The sequence below is a fragment of the Phacochoerus africanus genome, chromosome 1, assembly GCF_016906955.1.
Source record: "Phacochoerus africanus isolate WHEZ1 chromosome 1, ROS_Pafr_v1, whole genome shotgun sequence".
Taxonomy (NCBI): domain Eukaryota; kingdom Metazoa; phylum Chordata; class Mammalia; order Artiodactyla; family Suidae; genus Phacochoerus; species Phacochoerus africanus.
The window spans coordinates 129398058-129416171 of record NC_062544.1 but is presented as its reverse complement, the minus strand read 5'-3'; the positions used below and the strand labels follow the sequence as shown (position 1 = coordinate 129416171).

Sequence of the window (18114 nt, the reverse complement as noted above, 5' to 3'; positions counted from 1 at the left end):
TCAATTATCAAAATATATCTGACACGCCCACTCTTTCTTAGGAATTAAACTCCTGGAAGGCAAGACTATGACCTATGAAGTAACAAGTTCTGCATACCAGATAATCAGGGATTTCTTTTTAGATAGATAGAGCTAGAGATATGCAGTCATAACAACATGGAATTATCAGGAATTCTGATTCTCCTTCCTAAAAACAAAAAGAATCCTGACCTATTGATAACTGGTCTAAAACAGTAAGTAGTGAAGGAGGTTCTTACCTTAAAAATAATCAGCTCTGAATTTAAATCTAGGTTCTATCACTAACTAGCTGCATGTCTCAGTTTTTCTCAATAGCTCCATCATCAACTCCATGGATGTGGCAATCACATTGGTCATGGTCACTACTGCATCTAAAGAAAGTAACAAATAATAGTGAAAACAATAATAGAAAACAGTTTTGATTACTTTCCATCTGCCAGAGACTGGGCCTAGTACACAAATAAGCACTTACCCTATTGCTAAGGCACACTGTTACCATTCTCATTTTATGAATGGGCAAGTTTAGGCTTAGTGTTCAAGTGACTTATCTAAGGGTCACACAGATATGAAGAGACTGAAATGAGATTTGAATTCAAGCTATCAAATGTGCAAGCTAACCTTCATAAAATATTACTTACAATTAACAAATGTAGGAAGAGGGGTGAAATGAAGGAAAGAAAGAAAAAAGAATGAGAAATGATGAGCTAGAAGGAGAGAAGGAGGAGAAGATGGGAAAAGGGAAGTTTGGGAGATCAGGAGGAAGGATGGGAGAGAGAGAAAATAGAAAGAAAATAAGTAAAAGAAAAAAAAAGGGAGGAAAGGAAGAGAGGACACATCCCAAAGTTGTGTTGAGGTAGATAGAGCTATATAGAGATGGAGGTAGATAGAGATGAGATAAAGTTATCAAACAACATTGAGATACAGAAAGCAAATGTGCAAGGTACAATCGCATAATAGTAATGGTACATATCAGCAAGCCTTGGGAATGAAATGTCAATACCAGTGGAGAAAACAACTATAAATAAGGCACTATAAAGCAAAGCAAATTAAAAAGAATGACTTGACTGATTATTTACTGAAATTATAGCAAAAGGCATTCTCGTAACCCAGTCAGTGACACAGCCATGAAATATTCCCTTGTCTGTAAAGTGTAGAGGATGAATGCGCTTTAACTGGGGAAAAGTCCTCCCTGCAGTTTCATTCACAGCACAAAATGACAGCACAGAGGACCTGGCTGGAATCCTTTGGCATCAGAGAGATCTAAGCATTCTGATGTGGCAAATAGTCTGGAAAGACAGTTATTCCATAAAATTTACAGGCAGCCAATATGGCATTGGACCACCCTAAAACAGCCCTCCTATTTCCCCTCCACCATTCACAAGAAAATAAACAATTAGGTTTCAAAGAGTCATTTACAGGTACAGGTGGTAGCTACAGGTAAATGAATAGATTTCATACAAATGATTTACCACCCATACCAGAGATTCATTCAACAGGAGGAAATGGGACTCTGGAAGTAGTTTAAGTGCTAAAAAGTAAAACAGCCCTGGAAGGACATGGGTGGCAGTCTTTACATCTGTTGTTCTAAGCAAGTTTCCACAAGTGATCTTGAAACTGTAGCAAGATTCACCAAGGTACCTTAAGTGTCATGAGAAAAAGGGTGTGAAAATTCCATTATGTCCTTTAAGCCACTGTTTAAAAGCTACTTTATCAGAAAAGACTTTTGAGACTCAGCCTAAACTAAGTCCTCTGTACAAACAAACAGAACTCTCTGTTCCTCTACCTCACAGCATTTGAAGTAATTTGAACTCCTTGTACTTTTGTTAAAACAAATTTTAAAATACTCAAGCGTATTCCCTTATATACCCAACACAGATTCAACAATATTGGTAATTTTCCACATTGCTTTATCTATCCCTTTCCTTCTCATTATTCTTTTGTGTTGGTGAGATATTTAAAGCAAAACCCAGGTGTCATGTCATTTTATCTCTAAATACTTGAATATGCATGACTTAAAAAATGAGCCATTTACTACAAAGCTACAGTCATCAAAACAGTATGGTACAGGCATAAAAACAGATATAGAGATAAATGGAACAGGATAGAAAGCCAAGAAATAAACCCATGCACATATGGTCAACTAATCTACAACAAAGGAGGCAAGACTATAAATGGAGAAGACAGACTCTTCAATAAGTGGCGCTGGGATAACTGAACAGATACATGTAAAAGAATGAAGTTAGAACACTCTCTGACACCATATACAAAAATAAATTCAAAATGGATTAAAGACCTAAATGTATGACCTGACATTATAAAACTCTTAGAGGAAAACATAGGCAGAATGCTCTCTGACATAAACCACAGCAATATCTTCTCAGATCCTCCTCCTGGAGTAATGAAAATAAAAACAAAAATAAACAAATGGGGCCTAATTAAACTTAAAAGCTTTTGCACAGCAAATGAAACCATAAACAGGACAAAAAGACAACCCACAGAATGGGAGAAATATTGTAAATAAATCAATCCACAAGGGATTAATCTCCAAAACAAACAGCTCCTGCAGATCAATATCAAAAAACAAACAACTCAGTCAAAAAATGGGCAGAAAATCTAAATTTCTCCAAAGTAAACAAGACAAAAAAAAAACATGAAAAGATGCTCAACATCAATAATTACTAGAGAAATGCAAATCAAAACTACCATGACTATCACCTATCTCAGGGTCAGATGCCCATCATCAAAAAGTCTAAAAACAATAAATGCTGGAGAGGGTGCAGAGAAAAGGGAACCCTTCTACACTGTTGGTGGGAATATAAATTGGTACAACCACTATGGAAAATGTCACGGAGGTTCTTCAAAAAACTAAAAGCAGAAATACCATATGATCCAGCAATCCCACTCCTGGGCATCTATCCTGAGAAAGCCATAATTCAAAAAAAAACATGTACCCCAATGTTCACTGCAGCAGTATTCACAATAGCCAAGGCATGGAAGCAACCTAAATGTCCATCAACAGAGGAATAGATAAAGAAATTGTGGTACATGGATATGATGAAATATTACTCAGCCATAAAAAATAATAAAGTAATACCATTTTCAGCAACATGGATGGACCTGGAGATTATCATACTAAGTGAAGTAATTCAGTCAGAGAAAGATAAACAACATATGATATCACTTAAGCATAGACTCTAAAAATGGATTAAAATGCTTATTTGCAGAACAGAAATGGACTTAGAGACTTTAAAACAAAGTTATGGTTACCAAAGGGGACAGGTCAGAGGGAGGAATGGACTGGGAGTTTGGGACTGGCACATGCAGACTGTAGTATATGGGATGGTTGCTCAATAGGTAATTCTACCCAACATTCTGAGATAATGTGTATGGAAAAAGAATCTGAAAAAGAATGGATATGTGTACATATATAACTGAGTCACTATTTTGCAGAGCATAAATTATCACAACATTCTAAATCAACTATACTTCAATAAAGCTTTTTTAACAAATGATCCATTTATTTTATAACTATACTCTCAGCCTGGGTTCCCCTCAAAAGCAGAGCCTCAAACAAAGGCTTGCGGAATTAGGGGCTGGGAAGAGCAGAACGGGGAAGGAGGGAAAGCTATTCTAAGGATGCATTCTCTAAAAGATCAGCCCTGGAGGCAGCCAGGGCTTGATTCTGTGGAGGACTCTCTGAGGAGGTGTTGAATTGTATTCAAATTCAGTGATCAAAATAGAAAATGTTTATCCACTGGTTCCCTCATCACCTGTGGTCAGGGATGCCCTGTGGGGTGGTTGTTAACTCTCTTACATGCCCACATTTGCAATGGAATGCTTCAGAAGGAAACAGAATGGCTGGAAATGATGGTAAAGGTGACCTGCTGAGGGCAACAGTGAAGCTCAGAACAGAAGGTAAGAGGTCTGAGGTGCAGATTAGAGAGGGTGCTATCAGTTTCCCTCCTCACAACTCTGGGTACAATAGCAACAGCTGGATGAACATGGAGCTGAAAGGACAGGATCCAGGACACAAGAAATGCTTGACAACTATAAGGCCATTGCCATAGCCAACTAAAGTCATCCCAAATCCCACGTATCATCTAACATTCAGTCCAAAACCAAATTCCCCCAATTGCCTCAAAGGTATCTTTTAGACCTACAGCGTAGCAAAGGGAGATTTCAATGTTCTGTAATAACTTACTAATAATTTACTCAATGTTCTGTAATAACTTCTGTAATAACTCAGTGGAGGGGAAGAAGGGGTATATGTGAGACAGAATGATAATTCAGGTAGTTAGTGTAGGAAGATGGGCTTCAATATATTCTTTGATATGGTCATTGATTAAGGCCCATGACTTAAAGGTTCCAGGTAGTAATATCCCCACAGGACTAGTTTACTGTAGAGAGTACATCTGTTTTATGTCCAGATGGATGTTAATCTCTGACCCACTCCTCAACTGATAGAAAAGGAATGAGAGGAATGGTGGCTCCCAGTCTAGGGTAAAGCAGAACAAAGAAACCATAAAATGTACGGGACACAGCCACCTTTAAGACCCCTATTGGACAAGGACTGATATAGGTAAACTGGGCAAGGTCAATGGGAAAAAGAACTGATATCTGGACCCCACACTGGTACCCCCATCTTTAAGAGATAAAACATTAGAAAATTAGAGAAGGGGGGACTCTTCCTCCCCTTCCCAGTGTCTGTGCTGGAGCTATTTCCTTTCCCGTTATAAAGAATTTTAGCTTGTTTGCTGCCTGTGTGTGTTCACAAAGTTCATTCTTCGGTTCTGTGAACAAGAACCCAGATTCCAGAAACATATGTATATGTATAACTGATCCACTTTGCTGTAAACATGACATTAAGACAACATTGTAAGTCAACTATACCCCCAAAAAAATGTTATAAAAATAATTTTTTAAAAGGTGTCATTTTTAGCTACTTTAGTCTAATTAGGATCCAAACAAGGACCACAAATAATATCCTTAAAGAGTTAAGGTTATTATGTCTTCAAATGTCTTTTACTACACAAGAGTTCCCCATGATTTAAATGCTATTGATTTATACAAATACACGTTTGTTGTCCAACAGATGAACTGTTCTACATGTTGGTTTTGCCACATTGGAGAGTCATTTCTCTTATTTCTCTACCCCCAATATTTTCTTTATTTTCATTTTTATTTTATTTTATTTTTGTGTTTTAGGGCAATACCTGTGGCATATGGAAGTGCCCAGGCTAGGGGTTGAGTCGGAGCTGCTGCCTATGCCACAGCCACAGCAACACCAGATGCTAGCCACATCTGAGACCTACACCACAGCTTTGTGTAGGTCGCAGATGGCAATGCCAAATTCTTAAACCACTGAGCAAGGCCAGGGATCAAACCCAGGTCCTCATGGACACTAGTCGGATTCGTTTCCACTGAGCCACGACAGAAACTCCAACCTCCCTCCCCCATATTTTCTACACAGGATCTATAGGCTTTATTAAACTGAGGTATTATTTTACGGCAAGAAAACATTGTAAGTGATATGTCATGTGCTTCATGGTGCTTCCCATCAGAAGACACATGTATGGAAAGAATGTGGCCCCCCAAAAGATATATCTGCATTCTAATTCCCAGAACCTGTGACTATTACCTTACATAGCAAAAGATGTAATGAATTTAAGGACTGTTAAGAGTTTATCCTAGACCATCTGAACGGATTGTAAATTCAATCATGTGTATCCTTATGAAAGAAGCAGACGAAGTTCAGGCCAGCCCCACAGAGCCTATGTGAAGATAGAGGCAGAGACAATGATGTGGCCACAAGCCCAGAAACTTCCAGGTTCACTGATGAGTCTGGCCTGCATTAATTATTATTTAAGTAGAACAAAATGATGCTTTGTGAATTCCCTCATCCCTTTCCCCTTTATTAATAAGGTCGCTTTTATTTTACTTTATTTGTTTTTTCTTTTTAGGGCCACATCAGTGGCATATGGTAGTTCCCAGCTAGAGGTCGAATTGGAGCTGCGGCTGCCAGCCTGCACCACAGCCACAGCAACAGCAACTTGGGATATGAGCCATGTCTGCAACCTATATTGCAGCTCATGGCAACACCAGATCCTTTCATCAGTGACAGAGGCCAGGGATTGAACCCACATCTTCATGGATACTAGTTGAGTTTATTGCTCCTGCTTCACAATGGGGAACTCCAGTAAGGGCTCTCATTTAAAGAACTTTCCTTTATCAGGTTGGGCTCTTTGCTTATCCTAAAATGCTGTTTATATAAAAAGCAGAATAAATACTTAATTCTTCCCTTTTAATTGCTCTTTCCCAAGTAAGGAAATAGACATGATAATAATCTTTTTTAATTTTAAAATTCTTCTTAGGAGCAATTTTAGGCCCACAGCAGAACTAAGCAGAAAGCACACAGATTTCACATATACCTTCTGCCCCGCCAACGCACACAACCTCCCCTACCATCAACCAGACAGGGACAGTTGTTGCAATCAATGAAGCTACAGTGACACATCCTTATCTCCCAAAGTCCTCGGTTTATATTAGAATTCAATTTAGGTGCTGTAATTTTATGGATCTGGATAAATATATATAACAACATGAATCCACCATTATAGTATCATATAGAGTAGTTTCACTGTTCTAATACCCTCTGTGCTCCACCTCTTCCTGACAGTAATTTAAATTCTTATTTGTGTCATTGTTTAATATCTTCTTCCCCTGCTGAAATCTAAACTCTGCAAATAGACCATCTGTCAACCTTCTTTGCTGCCTAATAATCCGTCCAGCCTGCCACAGGGAAGGTGCACACCTATGGTATTTTAATAAACAAAAATTTCTACTCTCCCTAAAAAATTCCAGAGCCCCAAGAGCACTGAGAGCCCTCTCCCCTCCTCTTCTGCTTGCCTTTGCCTTTGATCCACAGAGTGGTGAAATTACCTTACGGGATTTTTTTTCCTAAGCCCTAAAACCAGGCAGCAAAATCCTCTCAGGCAACATCAGCAGCTCCCTGTGAAGAGAACCAAATTTTGAAGGGACTGGACCTCAGGGATGCTTAGGTGGAGTTTTGGGCATTATTTTTCTCACCAGAACCATTTTCTAGGATGTCAAGAGTGGGGAGGGATTTTTAACAATCATCTAGTTGAATGCTTTAAAAGATGCAAGAACAGCCACCACTGTAATGTAACAATAACAACAAAAACAATATTAATAATAATAATACATTATAGATTCCCTAGGATAACTGAATCAACTGCTTCAGGAATAAGACTATATATGTGCATTTTAAGGTTTTTCAGGTAATTCTGACTTAGCACATCTTTTCCTTGGGCTTGGAAAGTACTGCTATAGCTGCAAGGTTTTCAAGTTGATAGTTAATAGTAAAACCTTTGGTACAACTTCAATAGATGTCCAGTATGTTTTTAAAAATTAATTCATTCTAAAACATACTGTGAAGCTACTAAGGGCCAGTAACGATTCTAGAAACCAGGGATACAGAAATAAATAAAACCAAAACCAGATCCTTGCCTCCACAGAACTTATATTAGGAGAGAAGAAGTGCACAAAATGAGCTTAAAATAAATAACAAACATATCAACACATAGTGTAATGGTCCCTTGCATCTTTTTTAGAAAACTTAGAAATTTCTGGAGCTCAGTTTGAAAACAGTCTCTACAAAAAGACTTGTGATTGCCAAGGGGGAGGGGAGAGGGAGTGGGATGGACTGGGAGTTTAGAGTTACTATATACAAACTATTACATTTAGAATGGAAAAGCAAAGAGGTCTTACTGAATCCACAGGGAACTATTTTCTATATCTTTGGATAGTCCATGATGGAAGATAATATAAGAAAAGGAATATATATATATAAATATATATATATATATATATATATATATATATATATATATGACTATGTCACTTTGCTGTACAGCAGAAATTGGTACAACATTGTCAATCAACTCTACTTGTATAAAAAAAATTTTTGAAGGAAATAAAATGGTCTCTATAAGCACATGGTGGTGCAGAAAGAAGTGAGATACCCAAGTTCACAGAGCTAGACACTGGCAGATCAGGGCTACTGCATCACATTCCCTTGGGCCTTATCTGTGCAGGCTTCTTCTTAACATAGGAATCTAGACGGTTTGTCTGTTTCTTTGACTCAAGTTTTCACAAGTTAAGGAGGCTGAGGAGAAGAGGATCACAAATGGACAGCAGAATAAGAGTAAATCTGCATCCCAGCTGGACAGCCCCTCTCCAGAGGCACAGTGGTTTAGGAGCAGAGGTCTGTGTGGAGCGCCATTTAGTCAAGGGATGCCAAACTGAATCAGATTACCTAAAGACCCTTTTCTGAGTCCTAGAATTTTTTTCCTGTATATTCTTATTTGGAGACATGGGAGTGAAACCTGAGAATATGCATTTTTATGAATCTCTGTATCATAGGGTTTTGTGTTTGTTTTGGTGCAAGTAACAAAAAAAAAAAAAACCACTCTTGCTTACTCTAGAGAAAAATAAATATTTTGGGAAGATGATGGTATAGCTTACAGAATCAAAGGAAAGGCTAAAATCACATGCCTTTAAAAGGATAAGAACTGGGCCAGTTCCAGGGGACTAGACAGCACTAATTAGAGGCTGGATTCTCCATAGGACCCAGTTAGAAAGAATCGGTCCCTGTTATTACCCATACATTTGTCCCTCTACTCAAGATTAAATTACGGTGGGAAAAAGTGACTAACCTATTTTGGCCCACCTTCCTACTTCCTGGCCATGGAAGAACAGACAGTTCAACTGTCAATCCCATGAAAACTACAAATAATATAGTGGCAACTTATCAAAGGCAAAAAACAAGATGCTATATTACTAGAGAAGGGGGCAAGGTTACTGGCAGGTAAAAAGAGCTGCTGGCCACTTCTGCCTCCTTAAGTGAGGCCGAGACATAGCCAGGTTTAAAGACCAGTGGCTTGGTTCAACTCACAGCCAGATAGCTGAACTCTACCTACAACTGACATCAGTGTATTTGAATGTAAACTTCCCAACGTGACCCAAATATCTCTCTTCTTGGAGTAAATATATCTGTACCTTCTCCAAAGAAGTCTTCCCTCCCCGGTGACCCTGCTGCATAAACAGGTTGTGTCACATTATAGAGAGCATTGGCTGTTGTCCCCAGTCCAGCCAAGCTCATACTGGTATTTTGGCTTCCTAGGCTCTGCTCTAGCTGATCCTGAGTGGAATACTCTTCCCACAGAAGCCTGCATCTTGCTCTTTAACTTTCTTCATTCAGTCACTTGCTTTAATCTCACCTATTTAAAAATCAACCTCATCCCCCATTCCCCTATACTCTCCAACTCTTTCCGCTTTTTGTTTCCTCTATGCCAGTATCTGACATAATGTAAGTTTTCCTAATGTATTTTTTCATTGTCTGCCTTTCCTCTCTAGAAGATGAGCCCTTTGAGGACAGAAAGCTAGCATTTTTTTTTCTTTCTATAGCTACACCTACGGTATATGGAAGTTCCTGGGTCAGGCATGGAACCTGCACTCCAGAGTGACCTGAACTGCTGCAGTTGGTTGGATTCTTAACCCAATGCCCTATGACAGGAACTGTGAAAGCTGATATGTTTTATTCACCACTGTTTCCCCACACTTATCACAGCGCTTAGTAGTTTATAAATGCTCAAAAAGATCTAATAAGCAAATGAATAAATACATACATGAATAAGGTCCCAGAAACACCTGTATAAAAATCAGCTGTGCCATTTGTTTAAAATTCGGCTTTATGTCCATATCCCCCACACTGAATTGGAATCACCAGTGGATGGAGTTTAGGAATCTGCATTTAGAATCTTTCCAAGTGATGCTAATGAACACTAACATTTAAGAATTGCAGTTTAGTGTTTTCCAAAACCACTGTATAGCCTCTTGCATTGCACTCCATTAGACGCTTGAAGATAGTACTTCTAACCTCTTCTTCTCACTCACCACTGGGCTTTCTTGTCTTAGAAGGAATGGTTAAAGTTTCTACACCTGTCCCTCCTGGGAGATTCCCTCACTGCCCCAGGCAGTTCAGACTGTGTATTATCTGAATGCACCTCCCTTCATTTTCTTTCCTTTTAGAGTGATTTTGGCTGGAGAGTGAGTCTAACCAACTGCTCTGCACTCTTAAGACCTTGTGGAGCTTTTTTTTCCCTTCTTTTTCTTGTTAGGGCTACACATGCAGCATACAGAAGTTTCTGGGCTAGAGGTGGAATTGGAGCTACAGCTTCTGGCCTACACCAGATCTCACTGAAATGCAAGATCCTTAACCCACTGAGCAAGACCAGGGATCAAACCCTAAGCCTAATGGATACTAGTGGGATTTATACCACTGAGCCACAACAGGAACTCCTTGTGGAGCTTTTTGAAAGTTAGTTCTTAAACTAACTTTCAAAATTCCTAAAATGCTGCCCTATTCCCTTCCCCTGCCCCCTCCCTTGGGAAGAAGTGCAAAAGGATTGAAATGCTGTGTTGTTCAGGTATGTGATCTTAGAGTGGAAAACATACCGAAGCTGTGTGGTTCTACCCTGTTAGAGACCACATGGAAAGTCTATACATGAGCCTCCAACAAAAAAAATTGGAAAATGATGTGTGACAGCAAGGCAGAGAGTGCAAACAAGCTTGTCAGTTACAAGGAGGAGATGGAAAGGAACTATCATCAGAGTATGTGCTGGGCAAGAGGTGGACAACAATGGAAAGAATGACTTCCATTAGGGCCCTATATAGCATAGAGCCTGCACTCTAACCTAAGTGGGCTGGCTTTAGTTTCATCAAAATGAAAGGGAAAATGGCGCAGTTTCACTACAAGTCTACCTATTACATAGATGATCTGTGTTAGCTGATAGTACTACTGAGTTCTCTTACATAGTTTTTAAAAACAGAAAAGTGAAGTTGGCAAAATTCTGGAGCTCAGCTTTACTACAAACTAAGGTACGTGCTTGCTGACTGGCTCACAGAACCAATGTGAATAGACAAAATAATAGCTCTCCTCACCTCCTAAGACATTCATATCCCCATCCTCAGAACATGGCACAAATATGATACATGGCAAAAGGCATGTAATGTAGTGTATCCAGACTAATCGTGAGTCCTTAAAATCAAATAATCTTTCTTATGATGCAGAGAAAGATGTGACTATGGAAGAATTTTATCAGATATGCAAGGCTGTTGGCTTTGAAAACAGAGCAAAGGACCATGAGCCAAGGAATGTGGCAGCCTCTAGAGGCCTGGAGAGGTGAGGAAACAGATTCTCCCTTGGAGCCTCCAGAAACCAACACGGCCCTACTGACAGCTTGATTTTAGCCCAGCAAGAACTGCATCAGAAACTGTAAGATAACAAATTTGTGTTGTTTAAATGTGTGATAACCTGTTACAGAAGCAATAGAAAACTAATACGACCAGTGTACAAATGTAGTAATGAAATAAAGCAGATCAGGCATCAGGCTCATAAAAGCATTGTTAGTAAAAGCCCCCAACTGGAAACAATTCAAATGTCCATCCAGAGGTGATTATGGCCTAGATGTTGGTCACACAGTTGTAGCCAAGGTTTATGAAAACATCAAGCTAGTATATACAATACACAACCTTTTCTATATGCATGTTACAATAAAATAAAATGTATAAAAAGGCAAAGATGATACAAATATCCATATAATGGAGTATTGTGCAATTATTAAAAATATGGTTTAAAACAGAGGTCAGAAAATAATCTAGCTGATCTAAGCAGAGCCATAACCATTGATTATATAATTCTATGACTGCTTTCACACTACAAGGAGAAAGTTGAGAACTTGTGATAGAATTATTGCCTGGCCCTCAAAGCCTACGATATTTACTACATGACCCTTTTCAGGAAAAAAAGTTTGCTGAACCCTGGTTTAGAAGAATATTCAATGGCATTGTACTAACCCAAAAAATTAGTTTACAACAGTAAATAAATTGAATGATCCTACACTGAGATATAAAATAATACATATTAGGGAAAAGCCCATACCTCAAATGTGTTCTTCAGAAACTAGTTCTGCAGAATATTTTTAAAAAGCACTCTATGTATAAACAAACTTGTTTCTATGGTCAAACAATCTTGAAGACTTCTGGGCTTAAAGTTGATAATGTTTCTTGATCCAAAGCTTTGAAAATATTAATGACTTTTAAATACACAAAATAAAGGTAAATAACACAAATCCTCCAAAGTTAATTGATCAATTCGGTAGGCAGAATGCCCCCCCAAAACTTGTCCCCCACCTAATTCCTGGAATCTGTGAATATATTGCCTTACCTGGCAAAGGGGATGTTCTAGATGTGATAAACATTTCAGTCCTTAAAATAGGGAGAATATTTTGTATTATCTGGGCAGTTCCAATCTAATCATATGACTCATTAAAACTGAATGAATTTCTCCAGCTGGAGGTTAGAGAGGTGAGACAGAAGTAGAACTCAGAGAGATTTAAAGCATGAGAAGGACTTGACCTTTGAAGATGAAGTGGGTCACAAGCCAGGGAAGGAGGTCGCCTTTAAAAGTTAATAATGATCCCTGGCAAACCCTCCTACACTGCTGGTGCGAATGTAAATTGGTACAGCCACTCTGGAGAACACTGTGAATGTTCCTTAAAAAACTAACAATAGAGTTACCATATGATCTGCAATCCCACTCCTAGACATCTATCTAGAGAAAATTCTAACTTGAAAAGATGCATGAACCCCAGTGTTCACAGTAGCACTATTTCCAATAGCCAGGACATGTAAGCAACCAAAATGTCCACTGACAAATGGAAAAGATGTGGGACACATATTCATGTGTGTGAGATATATATATGAATATTACATACGTAATTGGATATTATTCAGTCATAAAAAAATGATGAGATAATTCCATTTGCATCAACATGGACGGACCTAGAAATTATCATCAATAAAGTGAGCCAGGGGAGTTCCCGTCGTGGTGCAGAGGTTAACGAATCCGACTAGGAACCATGAGGTTGCGGGTTCGGTCCCTGCCCTTGCTCAGTGGGTTGATTATCCGGCGTTGCCGTGAGCTGTGGTGTAGGTTGCAGACGCGGCTGGGATCCCGCGTTGCTGTGGCTCTGGCATAGGCCTGTGGCTACAGCTCCGATTGGACCCCTAGCCTGGGAACCTCCATATGCCGCGGGAGCGGCCCAAGAAATAGCAAAAAAATAAATAAATAAAAAAATAAAGTGAGCCAGGGAAATACAAATACGATATCATCTCATTTATGTGTGGAATCTCAAAACAATGATACAAATAAACTTACTTACAAAACAGAAATAGACTCCTAGAAGTATAAAACACATTTACAATTACCAAAGGAAAATGGTGGGGGAGGGATAAATTAGGAGTTTGTGATTAACGGATAAACACTGGGATAGTGGTTTTATAAACAAGGTTTCAGGAAAGTAATTAGCTCTTTACAAAGTTCATGTTAGTAGATAGCTTATCCACCTTACTACCCTATATAACTATTTATTTTTACTAAATTTGTAGGAAATATATAGTAAATGTACATCACAGAATGCATCATAGGTTGCTGAATATGTGCAGAACACTGAGATAAGTACTGCAGTGAATACCCAGGAAAGAAAGGCTGCTTGCTGCCTTGCTGCCTTCCAGTGAAAAAGAAAATGAATCCACAGTATCAGCAAACATTTTCTATGAAGGTACAGAGAGTAAATGTTTTACTGTGGGCATACAGTCCTATCACTGTTCAGTTTTGCCATTGCAGCCCCAAAGCAGCATACCTATAGATCATATATAAATGAATGAACACTGTTATGCTCTAATAAAACTTTATTCATAAAAACAGTCTGCAGACCAATGGTTTGCCAACCCATGTTATACACCCTCATATACCATATACTATCACATATGATGCCATAAACTATCCTTTATAGTTTCATCATATATTTTATCCTGTTCATATTTTTTACACAATGATCCCTATAATTTTGCCATGTCTAATCATTTAACTTTGGCCCTCCTAACTTTGGTTTCCAATACTCTATTAATATTAATATCTTGTTTGTGCAAAAAATTATACAGTGCAGTAAAATTTAAGATATAGCCTTACTAGAGTTTCTGCTGTGGCACAGCAGGTTAAAGATCTGGTGTTGTCTCTGTGGCAGCCCAGGTTTGATCCCTGACCTAGTGCAGTAGGTTAAGGATCTGGCATCGCTGCATCTTTGGCTTAGGTCACAGCTGTAGCTTAGATTGGATCCCTGTCCAGGGAACTTCCATATGCCATGGGTGTGGCCAAAAAAATAAATAAATAAAGCAAAATATAGCCTTTCTCCAGTGAGGGAATACACACACTTATATATTATCACAGTGCTAAAAACTACTGACAAATCCCTTAGGAGTTCCCAGTGTGGCTCAGCTGTAATGAAACTGACCAGTATCCATGAGGATGCAGGTTCAATCCCTGGCCCTGCTCAATGGGTTAAAGACTCGGCACTGCCACTGCTATGAGCTGCAGCATAGGTCACAGACACAGCTCAGATCCCACATTGCTCTGGCTGTGACTTAGGCCGGGAGCTGCAGCTCTGATTCAACCCCTAGCCTGGAAATTTCCATATTCCTCACATTTGGCCCTTAAAAAAGAAAAAAAAAATCTGGCAGCAAAACTTAGAGTTTTTGTTTTTTGTTTTTTGTTTTTTTTCCATTTTATAGTCACACCAGTTGCTTATAGAAATTCTTGGAGCTGCAGCTGCAGCCTACGCCATATAGTATGGCAACACCAGATCCTTAATTCACTGAGCCAGACCAGGGATCAAACCTACATCCTCACAGAGACTATATTAAGTTCTTAACTCACTGAGCCACAAAAGGAACTCCCAAAGCTTAGATCTTTACTGGGAAATACTTCCCTACCCACTGAATAGCCAGTAATGCTTAATGTCTAACCAGTAATTGAGTTTAGTGTGCAAATGCGACATTTATGTTTGGCTATTTCTGTTCTTGACTCTTCTTCTATGACTGTGATCTCAGTTTCAGGGCAATTAATACCCTTAAGTCTCAGGACAATCACACTTACATTATAGTGGGCCATAATCCAAAACCCTAAGTGTAGTACTAATGAAATAATTCTAAAACAATAAACATTCTTTAACAGTTCCATAACTAAACAACATCCCTTGCAACATGCTTTTACAGTTCTTTATACAGGGTCTAACTCCTTATGTGGCTACTGTCAGATCTTTCCCCTTCTAGGATGTTAGTTTTTCCACCCGAACTAAGGGTCTTAGTCTGTGTAGTATCAAGTAGGCTATCTTTGAATTCAAAAATGTAATTCTCTATCCACTTGACATTCTTTCTCCAAGATTTCCACTCTTACAGAGACAATCCCATGTGTTTTTCTGTGGTTTCAGAATGCATACTTCTTCTGTTGATACATATGTTAAACCAAATGCCCAACTTTGCAGGATTTACAGCCATAAAAATTAAGGTAAGAATCATTGCCAAACATAGAGGAGAAATTAATACCTGTGGCTATCTTCATTTCTAAAGAAAATGTAAACAAAGCCATGGATGACAAATTTTCATGGAGTTCACCAGTAGTATTCTGAAAATGGGAAGGGAAAATAAGGTATGCTAAATCTGAAATGTGAGCAGTTCTGTACAGATGGGAACATCAGTGAACAAGCACCCATATGTATGTTTCCAGGTCAGATGGAGAGCCACTGAAAATACATCAGAAAGCAGCAAAGTCTGATAGGGATTCATTTGAAAGAGCAGAATTTAAACTAAATCTCAGTGGGGAAAAAAAAAATACTCAACATCATCCTATGTTCCCTAATAAGATAGGACTCTGACATGTTGAACATTCAGAAAAAAACAGGATCCCAGCCACGGAGAGAAACACAGCTTTGGATAAACCCATCAACAAAAAAAGGGTTCCAGGCTTTCCTGAGAATTCATCAGTCCAATTGGTGATTGCTTTGAATGAATTGCTTTTGCCACACATAGTGAAGTGGAAAAAAGTAAGAACTTCTTTCACAATGCTGTAGTTATCGAATTTAGAGGATAGTGTTTTTTTCTTGGATTATGTGCTTCCTTCTTTGTTGCTATCATTGCAAAAATTCCTTTATTTTAGGTGAAATAATGAGAGTAAGTGGTAGTTGGATTGCTTTCTGTGTTGTCTTCGCTTAACAAAGTGAAGTCTGTAAGCTTTCTATCAATTCCATTACAAAAATTAAAACATTAAAATTATCTTAGCTCACAAAATCTTTAAAACAAGGGAGCCCGACTTGTGTGACACTTGGATGCTGTCACTTTGTGGACCCTCACTACAGCTTCATTGTTAAAGGCCCTGTTTGAATCATACACTTTACCTTTACTATTTATAATTGTTCTCTGAATCTTGTAAGATGCATTGCCATTTGCAGTTTACAAATGAAGATGCTGATGTTTGTAGAAGTCAAGATACAAGTCTAAGGTAAAAGAAAAGTCTAAAGCCATCCCATTTCATATGTTATCATGGAAATGCAAGTTAAAACAACAATGAGAAACTACTATACGCCTACTATAATAGCCAAAATTCAGAACCTTGGCAATATCAAATGCTGGTGAGGATGTGGAGCAGCAGGAACTCTCATTTACTGCCAGTGGGAGAGCAAAAGGATGCAGCTACTTTGGAAAACACTCTTGACTTTTTCTTACAAAACTAAGCATACTCTCACCATATGATCCAGAAATTTTGCTCTCTTCAAAGGATTTGAAAACCTATGTCCACACAAAAACCTACATATAAATGCTTACAGCAGCTTTATTTATAATTGCCACAACCAGAAAGCAAACAAGATGTCCTTCAGTACATAAATGTATAAAGAGATACATCTGGACAATGGACTGTTTCTCAGTGCTAAAAAGAAATGGGAGTTCTCTTGTGGTGCACTGGCTTAAGGATACGGCACTGTCTCTGTAGCAGCTTGAGTTGCTGCTGTGGCAGGGGTTCGATCCCTGGCCCAGGAATTTCCACATGCCTTGAGGACAGCCAAAAGAAAAAAAAAGTGAGCTGCCGTACCATGTGAAAAGACATGAAAGAATCTTAACTGCATATAAGTGAAAGCAGTCAATTTGAAAAGATTATGTACTGTATTATACCAACTCTGTGACATTTTGGAAGAGGAAAAACTATGGAGACAGTAAAAAGATCAGTGAGTGCCAGGGTTGGGGGAAAGGGGAGTGTATAGGTGGAGCACACAGGATTTTTAGGGCAGTGAAACCACTCTGTATGATCCTGTAAAAAGATACATGTAATTATACATTTGCCCAGACTCATAGAATGTACAACACCAACTTTTGGAGATTATGATGTGTCAAGGTAGTCTCATCATTGCGATGTAACAAATCTACCACTTTGGTGAGGGATTTGATCATGGGGGAGGCTATGCCCATGTGGGGGTAGGGGATATATGGGAAATCTCTGTGACTTCCCTTCAGTATTACTATGAATAAAACTGCTCTAAAAAATTGTTTTTCTTTTTTTAGGGGCCACACTTGCAACATATGGAAGTTCTCAGGCTAGGGGTCAAATCAGAGCTGTTGCTGCCAGTCTACACCACAGCAATGCTGGATCCAAGCCACATCTGTGACCTACACTACAACTCATGGCAACGCTGGATCCTTAACCCACTGAGCAAGGCCAGGGATTGAACCCACATCCTCATGGATACTAGTCAGGTTTGTTATCACTGAGCCACAATGGGAACGCCAGGTTTTTTTTTGTTGTTTTTTTTTAACATCTGTCCCCAATGGCTCTGTTCTTTCTCATACTCAAAATGCAGCCACATACAATCACAAGTGACAGAAATTTCAGTGGTGAACTAATGAAAATTGGCAAAAAAAAAAAATTATTTATTTATGTATTTAATTTTGGCCGTGCCCACAGCATGCAGAAGTTCCTGGGTCCAGAGATCAAATGCATGCCACAGCCGTGACAACACTGAGTCCTGAACCACTAAACCACTAGCAAGCTCCACAAAACTCATTGTTAACTTCAAAGGAAAGCCAAGGGCAATCAACAGACAAATATCCTCACCAGTAACTTCCATA

The 18114-nt window shown here is 38.8% G+C and overlaps 1 long non-coding RNA gene across 1 annotated transcript in view; it reads right to left on the bottom strand.

The window, feature by feature from the left end:
- Nucleotides 1–273: 273 nt before the first annotated feature.
- LOC125126491 (uncharacterized) overlaps nucleotides 274–18114 on the bottom strand; it is a 60858-nt gene continuing 43017 nt past the window's right edge. The window contains exon 3 of the long non-coding RNA XR_007134648.1: nucleotides 274–389. This is a non-coding gene — a long non-coding RNA (uncharacterized LOC125126491). The remainder of the gene's footprint in view (nucleotides 390–18114) is intronic.